This window comes from Furipterus horrens, unplaced genomic scaffold (genome assembly GCF_987537825.1).
Source record: "Furipterus horrens unplaced genomic scaffold, mFurHor1.1.pri manual_scaffold_2, whole genome shotgun sequence".
NCBI classification, from domain to species: domain Eukaryota; kingdom Metazoa; phylum Chordata; class Mammalia; order Chiroptera; family Furipteridae; genus Furipterus; species Furipterus horrens.
In genome coordinates, this window is record NW_028327172.1 from 13,553,093 (window position 1) to 13,570,418 (window position 17,326).

The window sequence follows — 17,326 nt, forward strand, 5'->3', positions numbered from 1 at the left end:
TAAGCCCCACACTCTGAAGCTGCCAGGTCTTTTCAGGTGCTAAACCTGGGCCTACAATATCTTTTCTCCCTTTGTCTGCCTGGAGAACCTCTTTTCACTCTTCACAGCCCGGCTTGACGTCTTCTCTGCCAGGAAGCCTTCCCTGATTTCTCCAGCCTAGGCCCAGCCCCTGCCTTTCCTCTTCAGTTCACACGCCCTTGTTTTGAAGATGAGCAGACAAAGCCCAGAGAGGGGCAGGGCCTCCCCAGGCCTCACACAGGTTCACCAGTGATGAAGTCTGCACTAGAACCCAGAAGGGCTCCTTTTACTCTGTGTGTGTTGGGGGGTGGCGGGGGTTGGCCCATACATACCCTACTTGACTCTCAATTCCCCTTTCCTTCTCTATCGCTAGAGCCTGCCCTGTTGCTGACAGCTTTGACCTCCGTCTTTGTTCTCCCCGGGAATGAGCCAGGGTATTCTTCTTCCAGCCTTCAGGGGTACACATCACTGTGGCATGGGACAAGAAGCCTGGTTGTTTTTCCACAAAGGGGAGTGGGGACAGAGGCACTGGGGCCTTCCCTCCCTCTCTGAAGCTCACGGCTGTGTCTGAGGGCCAGGCAGGGCCTCCCTGCCCCCTCAGCTCCTGCCCTGGGCCCCTCCTGGGCTGATCAGTCAGAGGCCTGGGCCACACTGTGTCATGTCACCCTGGGTCTGAATCTCAGCCTTGCCACTGAATAGCTGTCATTTCACATATCTGAGCCTTATCTATAGTGAAACAACCTACCATGTATTAGGCACCGCTAGGAGCCAGGGCACTGATTGGGTGTTCTCTGTGCACCACGGCTCACCGCCCTGACACACCTGAGGCAGCTAGCCTCACTCCCATTCCACAGGTGAAAAATCAAGGCTCACAGGAAATGAAACCACTTCCCCAAGGTCAAGAGCCAGAAGCTACTCTACTGAGCTGGGACTGGAGTCTGGATCTATTGGAGGTCATACGCCCGACTCCCAAGACAACTATACAGATTGGATGAGCTCATTGCCCAGGCCAAGTGCTCCACAGATAATAACACACTGAATGTTATAGCTTCTCATTTTCATTTCATAATGAGAGTAAGCGCTGTAGTGAATTAAGCTGTGGAATCAGACTGGCTGAGGGCGGCGGTGGGGGGCTGGGGGGGAGGGGAGGTGAGACTTCTGGGGAACCAGGCAGGAGTTGGCAGATGCCCTGGCAGCTCCTACCCTGAAGCCCCCAAGGCACAGGCTTGCTCCTAGCCAGAGTATCCTTTGAGAGTAAATATTATTTTACCCTCCAGACCAAGATTATTTTTCCCACCAAAAAGCCCACAGCCAGAGAAAGTTAAGCCCTTCGCTACTTTCCTAATTGCAGCCTGGAGCTCTGTTTGGGGACATCAGCTCTCTGGAAAAGCCTGATAAGTGGTCTGGTACTTGGCAGAAGCATTAAAGAGGCTGGCTCTGGGCTGGCTGTCGGCCTTCCAGGCCCACTCTGAGCTGGGAGCCCCACGAGGGCAAAAGAAGGCCGGAGCACAGAGGCTGAGTCCAAGGGTCCCAGTTCTGCCCAGAGCCTGCCACCTCTGCCCCAGAACAATCTAGCTACAGTGGGGGTGGCGAAATGAATCCTGGCCCCCTGTTGCATGCTGAGCCCCACTTGGCTGCAAAAGCAAAATGGGTTGGTGGTGCTGGGCCCTCCTTTCCCAGTTACCAGGCTGGCTTCCATCTGCCTCTTCCTGTGACATGTGGGCAGAATGGTTCTTGTTCAGACCAGGGACCCCAGCACTCCCCACCTCCCACTCCGCAGTTGCTCTAAGAACAGGGCCACCAGAGGGGAGGGGTCCAATTTCCATGCTGTTTAGGGGTAGGAATCTTCAAATGGTCCCAGGGGCCATCCTGGGTCAAGCCCAGCCCCAGCCTACCCTCTCCTGCTCAAATGCTCTCCACGCAGCTGCCAACTGGGAAGTGCCAGTTAGGCCAGATGAAGCCTGGAAGGGCAACCTGGGAAGCCAGCTGTCCAATTAGTTTGCTGGCTAGCTCCCATCTCACCATTTTCTTCTTTCTTCCCTGGAAATTTCTAGAAGGGTCCTTGAGAAGAGAGGTGATTCGTGTCCTGGCTTGGAGGCCAAGAGAGACCTGGGTGTGAATTCCTGCTCTGTCCTAGTCCTGTGACCCGGGAAATGGGATCACTGTAGTCTCACGGGGATGACTGTGATCACAGATGTAATTAATACTCTTGGCACAGTGCCTGACCAAGACAGCCAAGCTATCGCGTTGGTTCTTCCCAGGGTAGAAAGAAGGGTTTCACTCAGAGATAAAGGCACAAAGATCGCTGACATTTATGGGGCTAGGTGGGCCCCGTCTCTTGAGGACCATCCTCTCCCGCGTGCCCAGGGTGCCTGGCTGCCATCTCTGGCTAAAGGCGTGGTAGTTGGGGGTGGCACTAACATTTGTTGAGAAGCCACGGTGTGTCCTCCACTGTGCTAGGCCCCTCCCCTTTTTACAGAGGAGGAAATTGAGGCTCCATGATATGGAGTGTGCCCAGGAATGCACAGCTCCCGTGTAGCGGGGGAGCGTATTCTCACGCTTTCATATAGGGCTCTCTCCCTTACCCAACTGATCACCTCAACCCTCCCCAACCCTGCCATGAAGCAGGTGGTAATGCCACCCCATTCCGCAAGTGCGGGACCCAAGGTCCAGACAAGTCCCCCAATTGGCCTGAAGCAGTGGGGCTGGCATGGGCCCCGCTATGCCACAGGGTAGGCCTAGCTCAGGTGAGCCCCTGGAGGCCCGAGAGTGAGACATGCCAGCACCCTTGTGAGCTGCACCTGTTTGGAGGGCTCTGAGGGATGGTGCTTCGTATCCAGGCAACAGGCGCAGCCTCAGTCCTCTTCAAGTCACAGGCCTGCAAGTCAGGGCAGCGCTCCTGCAGACCTCCCTGAAGTGGCTCATTTTCTGCTTTCCAGGGGAAATAAACCCTAAGGAGTCCAGACCCCTTGGCTCCCCAGACCCTAGAAGGAGGAGGCTTCCAGCCATATCTCCTTGGACGTTCCTACTGCATAAGCTTGTAAATGCGCCTCCGGTACAGTCTGCTTCCATGCTGGTTCCTTTTTCCCGTCAAGGGGTTTGTCTACTGTGAATGCATGTTCCTCTTTCTGTAGCCATAAAACTAGAGCCATGGGACTCGGGACGATGCAGTCCCAGGGACCGTCACAGAATCCCTAGGGTCCAAAAGGTCTGGAATCCTCAGAAGCTGCTACAGTACTCCTGGGGGTGTCCAGATCCCTGGGTCATCAAAGTGTATAGGACATGGGACCCTTGGGGACCAGAAAAAATTCTGGGCCACCATAAAATACCCTGAACCCTGCCTGCCACGGGTGCTAGGCTGCCCCAGGATCTCTAAATGATGGAGAACCCTGTGATGCCAGAGACTTGGGGAATGTCTTAGAATGCAAATTTCCGGCTGATAAATCCTCCAACAACCCCAATTGCATGCCCTCTCCCTCCTAGAACCTCATTCAAACTGTTTTTCCACCTTCTTCCTGACCTTAGCTTAACAGTTTCTTCCTGCAGGAAGCCCTCCCTTATCTCCCCAGGCCTTGCTAGGTGTCGGGAGCTCCGTGACAGCTCCCTGGGTTTACCCCATTGGAGCACTCAGCACACGGGACTGCCACTATCTGGCCATGAGCCTGTCTCCTCCACCAGAATGAACTGGAGGTCAGGGGCACGGTGCCCAGCATGGGCAGATGGACCTTAATGAATATCACTTGAATAAATAACTGTATGCTATTAACTCACTAGGCACTTGATGGCTGTGTGACCTTGTTACCTCTCTGTGCCTCGATTTCCTCATCTGCACACCTGGGATACTAAGAATATCTATCTCATAAAGTTAGGGTGAGGCTTAAGTATAATAAGTTGTACAAAGCATTTGAGATGGGGCCTGATGTACAGTAAGTACAACATAAATATATGCTGTTATTTATTTTTTTAACCATTGTGTGTGTGTGTGTGTTTGTGTGATGAGAACATTTACGTTCTACTATCTCAGCAAGCTTCAAGTACAATATATGGTATTTTTAACTATAGTCACTATGCTGTATATTAGATGCCAGAACTTATGCATCTCCTAACTGGAAGTTTGTACCCTTTCACCAACATCTCCCCACTTCCCCCACCGTCAGCCCTAGGTTACCACTGATCTACTCTGTTTCCATGAGTTAGCCTCTTCTAGATTCCACATGTGAGTGAGATCATACAGGATCTGTCTTTCTCTGTCTGGTTTATTTCACTTAATGCAATGACCTCAAGGTCTACCCATGTTGTTACAAATGGCAGAATCACCTTCTTTCTCATGGCTGGATACAAATATCTGCTATTATCCACTGTGTGTGCTCATGAGGCTTTTATTCACAGGGTCTAGACTTGCAGCAAGGATGGAAAGGGGATCCCCCACCCACCCACCACATTTAACACTAACCGCTGCAATAATAGTTCACATTAATATACCACTGACCATGCATTGGGCAGAGCTCTTGACACTTCACACGCATTCACTTGGTCTTATAACCACCCTGTAAGGTCGGTGCATGCTATGGACTGAATTGTGTCCCCCCAAACTCATATGGAGATAGGATCATTAGGGAGATAGGGTCATTAGGGAGGTAATTAAGGCAAAATGAGGTCATAAGGGCAGGGTCTCATTTAATAGGACTGGTGTCCCCATAAGAAGAGGAAGAGATACCAGAGATCCCTTTCTGTGCACAGAGAGAAAAGACCACGTGAGGACACAGTGAGAGGGTGGTAGCCTGCAAGCCTGGAAGAGACACCTTACCAGAAATCAAAGTTTCCAGCACTTTGATCATGGTCTTTTTGCCTTTAGAACTGTCAGAAAATAACTCTGTTGTTTCGGCCCCCAGCCTGTGATCTTTTGTTATTGCAGCCCAAGCGGGATAAGACAGTATAGCACTATTTTTAATCCCATTTAAGGCATGAACAATGAGTGTAAGAGACTCGTCCAAGGTCACACCTGGTGGGTGGCAGAGCCAGGATATACACTAGGCATTGGCTCCCAGGTCTGTGCTCTTAACCACTAGGAACTTGCCTGCAAGTCCAAGGACATGGGCTGGGCATCCCAGAGGCAGGTGTCCAGACCTGAGCAGCCTGCACTGTCTACACCAAGGAAAATGGATGGAAGAACTGCAAGTGTTTCGGCCATGACTTTCAGGCTGCCTCCAGGACCACGTCTGCTGTGCTCAGCGTCCTGAAGGCTGGTGGTAAGAAGAGGGACCAGCCATATCCTGTGAGGTTATAAGCTGGTTGTGGCTACAGAGAGGCCATCTTCAGCCCAGCCAAGAGTCAGAGCTGCTCCACAATGAAATGTGACTAGCTGGCAAAGGACCAGGTAAGGTGGTAAGCTCCCTGTCCCCGGAGGTATTCAAGCACTGCTGCCGGACCATCCCTTACTGATCAGTTTTAGAGGAGAATGAACAGCAAGCATAGATATTCTCAACAGTTCCCTTTAGCCCCAAGCAGCTGTGAAATATTAAAAGGGTTCCATATTAGCACTGCCTGTGAATTTCTGTTCATCTTTCAAGAACCTACTCAGACATCGTTTCCTCCAAGAAGTCTTCCTTGACTCCCTCCTCTTCCCACCTCCCATGTCCAGGCTGGATGTCTGTGTGGGTCTTGTCAACCAAACTAGGCACAATGGATGGAAGTTACAGAAAGACAGAGTTCGCTCCCACAAGAAGAGTGGAAATGTGGAGTGGGTGTTCAAAGATGGATTTGAAATCAAAGAGACTCTGGGTTCATCCTGGCTTCCCCTGCTTCCCCTGTTTGACTTCAGGTGAGCGCTTCAACCCCTCAGAGCTTCAGTTTTCTCAGCTGTGCAATGATCCATCTCAGAGCATGGAACCAGAGATCACATGACATCAGCAATCCTGGCACTTTGCATATGATCAGGACACGGGAATTTCCTTTAGTCTCCTGGGGACGGTGAGCGGCCTGACACTGTATGTGTTAAAGCAGCCAGAGGCTGCTAGTGTGGGACTGGGTGCAATCCTGCACTTACTTCTTGCACTGAGGTAAAGATTGCACTCAGCGTCTCTCTGAGGTTTTCCAACTCTAAGGAAACACGTGCCTTGGCCCGAGCTGCCTGTGGGAAGATGGGCTTATCACTGAGAGGACAGTCTCCCCGCCTCCACCAGGGTGTGAAAAACAGGAGAGCACACATGGTGGCCCATTCATATGAAATGTCCGGGAAAGGTAAAATCTACAGAGACAGAGAGTAGGCTGGCAGTTGTCTAAGGCTGGGGGTGGCATGGGAACGATGACAAATAGGTACCAGATTTCTTCTGGGGGTGATGGAAATATTCTAAAATTAGATTGCAGGGATGGTTGCACAACTGTAAATTTACTCTAAATCATTGAATCATATCCACAAAACGGGCAAATTTTATGGTGTGTAAATTCTACCTCCTTAAAGCTGTTAAAAAACAAAACAAAGCAAAACACCACCAAAAGAGCACAATCACCAACAAAGTAGGAGTCCAAGGGGCCAAGGCCATGGCTGAGGGAGACGGCCACGCAGGGGCCAGGGATGCTGGGGGCCCATGGTGGCAGTGGCAGTGGCAGGCTGACCTGTGGTCACTGCCAGTCTCCATGGCTCCTTCCCTCCGTGGGGCTTCACACTGGTACTTTCTTGTTATTTCTTGCCCTGTAAGATGTGAGGAAAGGAAACAAACCCACCAGCTGATGTCTTTAAGACCCAGAGACAAAGCCCAGGCGCCATGAGGAGGTGGGGTTCTGCAGAAGGGCGGGGAGCCTGGGCGTAGGGCAGTGTGAGGGAGGAGGCCTGTGCAAAACTATGTCTCCCAGAAGCCCCTGGAGGGCAGGGCTGGGCGGCAGCTCAGGGCATCTTGTGATCTGGGGTCTCCGAGTGAGGATAAAAGGCATGGACTTGGTCTGGCCTTGTCTCCAAGGCATACGTGGGTCTGCTTGAGAGGCGAGGCAAGGAAACCAATCTGATCCTGAGCAGCTACTATGTGCCAGGGAGGGACGGTGATGTGACTGGCTGTGGGACCTGGAGATTAGCAGAGAAGACCTGTCTGGGCTCCAGAGCTATGCACTGAGGAGAGATTTTAAATTGCTGATGGTGGTGAAGATATCTGGTTTAAACCTCGCCACAAGCAAAAGGTGGGTATTTATCAAACCCACTTTAGACCAAAAGGAGACCAGAGCTCTGGAAGGTTAAGTCACTTCCTTTAAGCCACATAGTAGGTGGCAGGGCTAGGATATGAACCCAGGACATGTGCAAAGCAGAGAATAACTTTCAGGGCAATCCAAACATCGCTCTTAGTTGGTAGTGAGCTCCCCACAACGAGAGGTATGTGAGTAGAGGTTCAATGATGACCTCTCAAGATGTGAAAACATGACTTTGAATCCCCTCCCAGCCTAGTTTAGTCCTTGAGGCCACAAGTCCTTGCTGATTATTTTCCGTGGGTGTTAAATCTGCACACAGAGTAAAGCAGAAAGGCCTGAGAAGCCCTGAGGGAGGGTACCCGATGGGCAGGGCCTAGCTGGCACCTCCTCGGCAGGAACCACAGCTGCTCTGAATGATCACCACAAATTAACACTGACTACTGCTTGGGCCTAATGTGATACTTGAATGCACATGGGCTAGGCCAGGGCTGGCATTGCAGGGCTCCCAGCAGCCCCACGTTAGCCTAAAGTAGAGCCAGGAGTGGGTGCAGAAGAAACAGACGCCGCCAACCTGAAGCAGCTGCCCAGCCAGTCAAAGGGGACCCAGTCGGGCCCTCTAGCCGGTGGCCTGTTTCATATCTGCCCCCCCCCCCCAATGCTGGCCTCCCCAGGGGCTCAGGATCCTGGCTTTGGCTTACAAGTTCCCTCCGCTCAGCCCTGGATTCGTCACAGGATGAGCTCAGAGGAGGCCCCTTCCCAAACAAGAGCCCCAGCGAGGGAAGCTGGGCCTCCGAGAAGGGGCTGCACTGGTCTGCGCTAGGGCCTTCCCTGGCCACCTCCTTTCCTATGGGGCTCCCCAGCTGGCACTGAGGCAGGGATGGCAGGGGTCCTCTTGACCTGCTGAGACAGAGAGGGACAGAGATGGGCCCCTGGGCTCCAGCACTCAACTGGCTCAGCTCCCCTGGGGAAATGTTCGCTGCAGGACCCAGGGTATCCCAGTCCTGCCCTCCAGGAGATAGTCTGTCACTTGCTGTGATCCAGAAGCCTCAGGCTCCATCCTCCCCACCATCTTGCCCGGGCACGGATCTTCCCACCTCCTCTGCATAAACCCTTGCAAGGGTCCCCAACACTTCTGGGGAACAGCCCAACCTCAGAGCACAAGAGGCCTAGTGATTATCCCTTCCCTTCCTCAGGCCCTCTTTTCCCTCCACCCCTGCGGCACCAGCATAGCTCCTGGGATGCTTCTGCTGTCAGGCCGCAGGGACTTTGCACGTGCTGATCCCAGGGCTAGGACTCCCCTCCCCTCCCCCAAGTCACACACTTGATGTCTTTGTCCACCTCTAAGTCATTCATAACCCCCAGCACCGCCCTGTTCCCCGGCATGGGCCCCAGCACACCTTCTAGGTGCCGCAGCGTCACAGTATACTAGACCTCCTGCCACCTGCCTGTTGCTCTCAGTGATTCCAAACTTGAGCTTGCATCTGAGTCCCCTGGAGAGCTTGGCAAAGCCCAGGCTGCTGGATCTCATACACAGTCCTAGGGGGCAAGTCACCCCAATGTGACTGGGATCGAATGTCCTTCAAATGGGCAGAGAGGGCTCAGCAACCGATCAAGTCAGATCTAGAGAAATAGAGGCAGATGGCACATTTTGCACCGTAGTGTTGGTAAAACTCAAACCTGCCTCAAGTCCATGAGCGCTGAAGATACACTGGGCCATGTGCTGCGGAGGCCCTGGCCTCTTCCTGATGAGGGAAGGAGGGGGCAGCAGAGGGCACAGGTGTGGACGTGAGTGATCGCCCTGCCAGGAACACGGGAGCTTGGGCTGAACTGAGCCCTGGAGCTCTGACTGAAGGAGCCCAGGCACGTGGCCAGATAGTGTCTGCGAGCCTGTCCCTCCAGGCCTGGCCCTCATGTGGCTCGCCTCACACCACTCCCCAGGACTCCAGGACACAGAACAGTGAAGACCCTCAAGATCTGAGCAAAGAAGCCAGGGCTGCTAGGCTGCCCTGAGGACACAGGCTGTCCCTGGAGCCAGTGGGACCACAGGCACCAGCCTCAGGGACTTTGCACATGCCGATCCCACTGCTAGGAATCTACTCGCCTCCCCCAAGTCACACACCCGATTTCTTTGTCCATCTTTAAGTCATTCATAATCCCCAGCACCTCCCCCAGGATGGTAGTTCAACATAACAGCTACCTGGTCACTCTCCCTTCCTAACTGCCTACCTGCCCCCTTCCCTTAGGATGAAAGAAAAAAAAGAAAGGAGAAAAGTCCCAGACTTGAGAATGTTGCTGGGGAAGGGAATGAGAGAGCTGGCCATGGAAGCAGGAGGTAGGAGGGCTGCATTTGCTTTTTAATTTAAATCCTTCTGGATCATTTGAATTTTTAAGGAGCATGTTTTACTTCTGTAATAACAACTTTAAAAAATAACTTTTGTCTTGAAAATGCAAAGCAGTCTGCAAAAAATATGTCTGGAAGAGAGAAGTTTATTCAACAAATAGCTTAAGGGGGTCATTTAAATATACCATCATCATCCTTTCTTGAGTGTTTACCACGGGCTCAGAGCTCTGCTCCTTGTTTTAGCAACCATTATTCAATCCAATGCTCATCAGAGGCCCGTGAGTGGGCTGCTATTAGTGCTATCATTTTCTAGATGAGAAAAGAGAATTAAAGAGAGACTAAATCACATGCCCAAGGTCACTCAGACTTGGAGCTGGGGTCTGAATCCTCACGTCTGACAGCAAGATCTTATCCTTAGGTCGGAGCAAACGCCACTCTGCCTCCCGCAACTGAAACAAAGAATTGACGAGCTCCAAGCCGTCTGTCGTGCGTCCACTCCATGCCTTGAAAACTACTGATGTTGCACAGAAGCCAAAATCAAATTGTCACTGGAAAATAAACCCAGAGCCTTGCGCCTCCAACCACCTTGGAAGCTTAGACTGAAGCTAGGAGAGCATGTATTACAGTGAATCCAGTATGATCCGGCCATCTGCCCACCCATTCACCAACCACTGACTGAAGCCCCCAGCTTGCCTGGCTCTGTGCTGGCTGCTGGCGAATGAGGGTGAGATGTTCACAGCCACCAGGAAAGAACCAGGTGAGCACAAGGCAGATTGAACCCCTCGGCCCCTTCTAATCTGCAGGTTCTGTGTCCTCCAGAAATATCCAAAAGGCCTTGCAGTTTGGGATCCAAAGAGGCATTAAAGGACGGGAGATGAAACACAGCCCTATAATCCATGCCCAGCGGCGAGCCATCCTTCCTCTCCAAATACCTTAGCTTAGCTGAACCAGGAAATTCAGCCCATCTCTTCAGTCTGCCCAGGTACACGGCCAGACCAGCCCATTGCGGTGGATTCTCTGGCATTTCCCTGGACTCTTAGCCCCAAGATGGGAAGAGATGGGTTATGCAGGGCTCCAGGGGCCATCAGAGGCAGGGGTGGGACTTCTCCCCAGGGCTCCAGCCTGCAGACCCGAGCACATGGTGGCTTGGCGTGAGATGCTGTGGCCAGCGTCGTTGGTGAGGACAGCTGGAGGGCAGAAGTGGCCTCAGTGCAGCCTGAGCTGCTGAGAGCAGGCAGCTTGGGTGTCCTCTCAACAGGCTCCCACGTGCCTCTTAGGGGACCAGGCACAAAGCAAGTGCTCAGTAGATACCTGACGAATGAATGAATAAATGTGACTTTGAGGTAGGCAGCTCTACCCCCATTTGGAGATGGGAGGGCTATGGCTCTTGAGCCCCATCACCAAATTTTCGGGGACATGGACTTGGGCTGCCCTGCAGGTGCCTGTACACCAAAGACCCTATGAGGATTCTCCCAGAGTTATAGGGTTGAAAATATAAATATGACACTGTTGGCATCCGTGCTATCATGAAGTACTGACCTCCTGGCAGATACGCTATTAAGCATTGTACCTCACTTAATTCTACTATTCACACAGGCCTGTGAGATGTGAGAAAACAGAGAGAAAACAGAGGCTCAGAAAGCCAAGATCATGCTACTAGCAGAGCTGGGACCTGAGCCCAGGTCTGACTTAGAATAAAAAGTTTAAAGCTGGAAGGGGCCTCACCCCTTCTTTTACTACTGGACAGGGAGGCTGAGGACCTCAGTAGCAGGGCAGGGACAGAATCCAAGCCTGCTGACTCCCAGCCCAGGGTGGGCCTTAGGGTGTGCTGCTTGTGAAGCTATAAGTGAATGTGGTTTCTACGTTCTGTAAAGAACCTCGGATATGGGGGGATTAACGACTCCCGGTCCCTGTGCAGAAACTTTCTTCTAAAGAGTCCCTCCAAAATCCCTTCCCAAGGGATAAAGGGGGGAAAAAAAGGAAAATGAAACTGCTACTCAACTCCAAGCCCAGGTTGTCCTTTAAGGTAATCTTGAAGATGGCCACGGGCCTGCGTGGCCAAGCCTGGAGGACTGCGGGGAAGAAGCCGACTGTGTTTATCTCACTTCCTGCCAGGAAGGCTTCCAAGTCCCAGGGTCCCAGCTCCAGGCCTTTGTTCTCACTGTTCCTTCTCCTGTGTCACCCTTCCCAGCATCCTCGCCTGTCCCATGTCCCCCCCAGTTTCAAAGGCCAGCTCGAGTGCACTCCATTCCCTGATCTCTCACCACTGTCACCACCCAGAAATGGCTTCTCGATCTGGTCCTGGAACCCCCCAGCCTTGCTTTACATTTCTACTCCAGGCCCTCTCATTGTCTCCCTTAGATGACAGGGATGTACTCCCATGTCTGCTTCCCCTATAACAAGCCAGGAGCCCTCTGCGAGGCCTCTCAGCGCTGGTCTCCAAGGCGCTGCTGAATGAATGGAGAATAACTGAGAGTGGAGGTTGGCCACATCTTTTTTTGCTTATTTACGTAATCCCCTGACCAGGTTTGCGCCCAGATCTGTAACTGTAGCCTCCCCTCTCTCTCCAGGACCCATCACAAGCAGCATTTTAAACTTTAAGTCCTAGAGCATGAGGACCAAGCCATTCTAGTAGTCTAGAGGGGATCACTGTGGTCTAGTGGTGACCTCTGCAGCACCAGTCATAGTGGGGGGCTTTACAAAACACCCACCAAGTCCGACTGGGGTTCAGCATTGAAGACACTGGACAAGCGGCTGGGGCAAGACAAGCAGAGGAAGGGTCTTGCTCTCAGAGGATCTCCCAGAGAAGGCAGGGACCCCCCCAAGGGTGGGGCTCTTTCAGCTTCGCTCCCTCTCAGTCCCGAGCAAATAAAACAGTGCCTGGCACAGAATAAGAAATGAACAGCTACTGGCTGAAGAAACGAGTGAATGAATACTCATTGCCCCAGGAGCACTGAGCACACCATATAAGGCAGGGTGATGCTGAACACTGAGCTGTCTGCCTGGTGAGTCAGAGCTGTAGAATCCACAGGCAAGAGAGACTGGGGGAGAGAGAGGGAGACTGATGAAGGGCCAGGTCTGTGGTTGACCAAAATCAAGCAAAGGATATATCTTTAAAAGCACTCGGCCAGTTGCCTGGGAGGCAGAAGCATACGTTGTGGTTTTCCATCTTCTTTTCTGCAGAGCAATCTTTTTTCAAATGAAATCATACACCGCACCCTAAATGCATAAAAGAGCTGCCATGGTAAATGTCAGCTGGGACTGCCAGGCTGGCCCGCCGGCCTGTGCCCTGGAACCCCGCGCAGGCCCCTGGGGCCTCTCGCAGATCGGGCTCCTGCTTAGTACCAGAGACCTTGGGAAGGTGGTGGCTGAGGGGAGGGCTGCCATTGCTCCTCTGGAAAGGGGACTCTCATAGGCTTGGTCTTCTAGAAGGCCACCGAGCGCAAATAAATGCTAAAGTAGCTCAAGAAGCTTTCTCCAGCCGTGAGGGAGTGGGGGGTGGGCAGGGAACAGGGGCGAAGGGGAGGAGAAGGTCCTTTAAGCCACTGGAGGGGAACCCAAGGCAGCCAGATATGGTGGGGTTGAAATAGTGGGGTGGCTGCTAGGCAGCAGAGACTCAATGCGGGCAGCACTTTAGGGGACAGCCTTTTGGAAAAATGAAGCACCCCCCTGCAGAAACATCGTGCATGCACGTGTGTGTGTGTGTGTGTGTGAATGTGAGTGTATGTGCAAACCAGACTTTCAGATACCAGATCTACTGAAACTGAGGGGTACCTGTCAGAGGCCACCCTTGGTGCCGTAAGCCACAGGAAGGACCTGTTTGGGACAAGTCAGCCCTCCTGCTTGCTCCCTGTTCCCCACTTCCTGCTCTGGCTCCAAGAGGGAGCATCTGTGGTTTTGTCTGCCCAGCATTCCTTCCTTCTTCTGACAATAACACCTGGTTTTTCCCTTTGGGCTACCAGCCCCTTGGTACTTCCAGGTCCACTCCCCTACCCACACACACCCTCACCACCCATCACCCAACAATGACCTAGTCTGACCGATCAACGTATTCTCTCCTCCTAGTTTCAGTGACTGGTCATAGGTGGTCATGTGACCCAAGACCAGCCAATAAGCTTCAACTCTGGGACTTCCGTTGTAACTCCTAAGGAAAAGAAGCTCTCCTTCCACTGGATTTTGAAATGAGCAGGATGTCAGTCCAGAGCTGCTGGTCACTGACTCACAGCCACATAGGGAGGGCCTGCCAGTGACTGAAGCCCACAAGGCGGAAAGGAGAGGGCACAGACATAAGCATCATTCAAGCCTTGGATTCAGCCCTGCCTTAGATACCAATAAACAGATTTCAAATTGCCAATATGTAAAAAGCTAACAAACTGCCTGTCTTGCTTAATCAGGTTTGAGTTGAGTTTTGACTCCCAACTGATACAGCATCGGATCTCAGTTCTGCCTTTGCCTGCCTCTTATCCCTGGGTCTCCCCTGAAACCAGCCTTCACTTCTGGGCCATCACTGGTTCTTGCTGAGCTGGGCAGCAGCTCCAGTCTTCCCCTTGGACCCAAGGACTGGGCACAGGACAGCAGCCTGCTGAGCTCTCCTGTGCCCCAGCCTTCCCAGCTGCCTGACCCCTCCTAGGGTTGTATTTTGGCTGATCTAGTGAGACCCCTCCCAACTTGGCCTGGACCCACTCACTCTGCCTCATTTTCCTGCCTCATTGTCCTGCTGGGAAAGATAGGCACTAAACAATGAACAAGGCCCTGGAATCCAGCCACCCCTGAGGTTGGGGTGAGAGAGCCACCCAGGGCATTGGTCTGCGGTCTCAGAGAGGCCTGCCATGGTAGAGGCTGCGGGGTATAGCATGAGGGTATTGACCTCCGGGGTCAAGCAGGCCCAAAAAGGTTCCTGGATCTCTTACCTGCTGTAGCACCTTAGGCAAGTTGCCCTCTCTAGTTTCATCATCTTCAACTTTAAAAGGAAGATCATGCCACTACATACCTAACAGAAGGACAAAAATCCACAAAATTGACAGCACCCATTGCTGACGAGGATGTGGAGTGATAGAAACTCTAACTCATTGCTGGTGGGAATGCAAAATGGTACAACCACTTTGGACCACAGCTTGGCAGTTTCTTTAAAAAGCTCCTAGCTACTTACCCAACTGGTTAAAAACTTATGACCACACAAAACCTGCACATGAATGTTGATAGAAGCTTTATTCATAATCACCCCCAACTGGAAGCAACCAAGATGTCTTTCGATAAGTGAAGGGAGAAACAAACTGGAGGACCCCCAATGGAGTGCTATCCAGCAATAAAAAGGAATGAGCGATCAAGCCATGCAAGCACATGGAGGAACTTTAAATGCACACTGTTAAGTGAAAGAAGCCAAGATGAAAAGGCCGCATACTGTATGATTTCAAATATATGACATTCTGGAAAAGGCAAAACTAGGAGAGCAGTAAAAAGACCACTGGTTGGCAGGGAGTAGAAGAAGGAAGGAAAGAAGGATGACCAAAAAAAGGGGACTAAACGATCTTATCTGGCAAGGTGGAGGGTCCCCCAGATCCATTTTCCTCTTCTTCCATTGAAATAGAATTGTACTTGGGCAGATGGCCACCCAGAATAAAGACTAATTTCCAGCCTCCCCGGCAACCACATGTATCATATATCAACATTCTGGCCATGGGACGTGAATGGCAGTGACCGTGACGGTGCATTCTCTTAGAGGACGGGGCACCCTCCCCTCTGACTTCCCCTTCTTGCGGAGTAGAATGGAGAGCTGCCATGTGCCATTGTGGGTCATGTAGAAAAGTGATGGTGGGTCACAGGACAAAAGAAAGCCTGGCCTCTAACGTTTTCGTAGATGAGAATCCCGAGCTCAGAATTTTACTTAGGAAGAAAGCAACCTCTCCTTTGTTTAAGGGACTGTTATTTTGGATTTTTGTCACACACAACAGAACCCATTTTCCCACCAATCCAAGGATCTTCAAGGACTGTTTGGAGAATTTTGCATAATGTAGGTAAGTAAAGCATCTTCACATATCCATTCATTCAACAAATAATGGTCAGTTTACTCTGTTGGGATCGGGGATTCAGCTAAGACAGAAAAACGCCTGCCTTCACGCGTGACTGTGGACTCCACTCCATCAATGTGAGAATAAACTACAAATTGTCATGGGTGCAGGCATACTATTAGTAATAGCTAACATTTATGGGTTCTGAGCTTACTCTGTGTCCATCCTGTTTTAAGCCTTTTTCATTTATTACCTTACTTTATCTTTACCCCAAATCCAAAAGATGGGTGCTGTTGCTTCCTTGGCTGACTGATGAGGCAGCTGAAACACAGAAAGGACTCAAGGCCACACTCCTAGCAATCGGTGATGCCAGGATTTGAACCCCACCCCATCTGTTGGACTTTAGAGCCTTAGCCACTGGGCCTTCCTGATAATGAAGGTACCAAAACAGGGCACTGTGATAAAGAACGATGGGGTGCCCTGCCCACGGTTACCATTAGCCACCACCACAACAGAAGCAGCATCACATCCCTTACCTGGGCGTCGGGTGTCTGGAAAAGGATGGTGCCCGCGTTTCTAGAAGCCAAATTCCAAGGGTTCAAGTTGCTTTGATGACAGTGTCAGAAGGTCTTGCGGCTACAAGCTCAGGGCTGTCCAGCAGATGCTCACCTGTCAGAGACCAACGGAGCCGGCCATGACTGCCCAGCTGACAGAGATCTTACCGCTCGTGCTGCCTGAGGTCCCTTGTTTTTGCCTGAAATGCTCTCTGTGCCCCAGGATGCAGTGTGATGGGGCAAAGATGCAGAAGCCTGGGCTTACGTACCTGGTTGGAAGCCAGAGGTATGCACATGCCTGTGTGTGTATGTCCCGAAAACACACGTAAGTATCACGCCCACTGTGTCTAGCACAGTGCACCTTGCAGAGTGGAGATACCTGACAAATGTTCATGGTTTGCTTTGATATAAAAACAATTTTATATGCCTGAATGAGTGGGTGGAAACTCTGGGAGAGTTAAGTACATTGGAGGAAAGCTCCTTTCTCATGTACAAAAGCATTCTCGGAATGCTCCATCAAGCCAGACCAATGGCTTCATTTTACGAACCAGGAGAATGACACCCAGGGAGGGGCAGGGACTTGTCCAGAGGCACACAGCAATTTGGTGGCCAAGTGAGGCCTCAACCCGGGATGTCCCCGGATTCATGGCTGAGTGCTCCCTCTAGGGATGCTCCTTCCTTCATAGGTGCCAGCCTTGCAGCCCCTGGGGCAGCCAAGGGCACCCAGCCAGGGTCTGCTGCATGCCTGTCAGGCGGACGCTGGGACAGGCCAGAGCAGAGAATGGTTTCCTGGCTGGGTTCAAGCTGGACGAGGTGTGGGAGGCAGTGCACACAGGGGTCGGAAGCATGGGCTTTGGAGGCAGGTGGGCCTCGCCACATGCTGAGGCAACCTCTTCCCAGAAGTGGGGCCTCTCAGGGCGTCAGTCTCCTGGTCTGTAAAACAGGGATCATGAGTGCATCTCTCTTTAAGAACTGCAGGGAGTTAAAATGACTTTCCGAAGTCTGAAGCCCACAGCAGAGCATTTGGCACATCGCAAGCGCTCCATAAATGTCAGGGAGGCAACATAAGAGAGGATATCGTGAGTGCCTGCGGGGGAGGTGGAGCACTGGACCGGGGGTTGCTTTTTGTCCTTATCACATCTTCAGACAAAAGTCTCTCAATCCCACCACTTATTTGTTCCCTCTGATCCCAGTGTTCCCCACGTCTCTGCCTCTCACAGACCAGTTGG

The 17,326-nt window shown here is 51.9% G+C and overlaps 1 protein-coding gene across 2 annotated transcripts in view; it reads right to left on the reverse strand.

Annotated features, from left to right (window-relative positions):
• The window catches only part of TSPAN18 (tetraspanin 18), a 161,520-nt gene that overhangs the window by 36,278 nt on the left and 107,916 nt on the right, over nucleotides 1–17,326 (reverse strand). Inside the window, exon 3 of one of the 2 annotated variants that reach the window (XM_090267568.1) lies at nucleotides 16,080–16,212. The exons of the other annotated variant lie outside the window; for it this stretch is intronic. The gene's annotated coding sequence lies outside the window, so the exon portion shown is untranslated. The remainder of the gene's footprint in view (nucleotides 1–16,079; nucleotides 16,213–17,326) is intronic. 2 annotated transcript variants of the gene reach the window in all.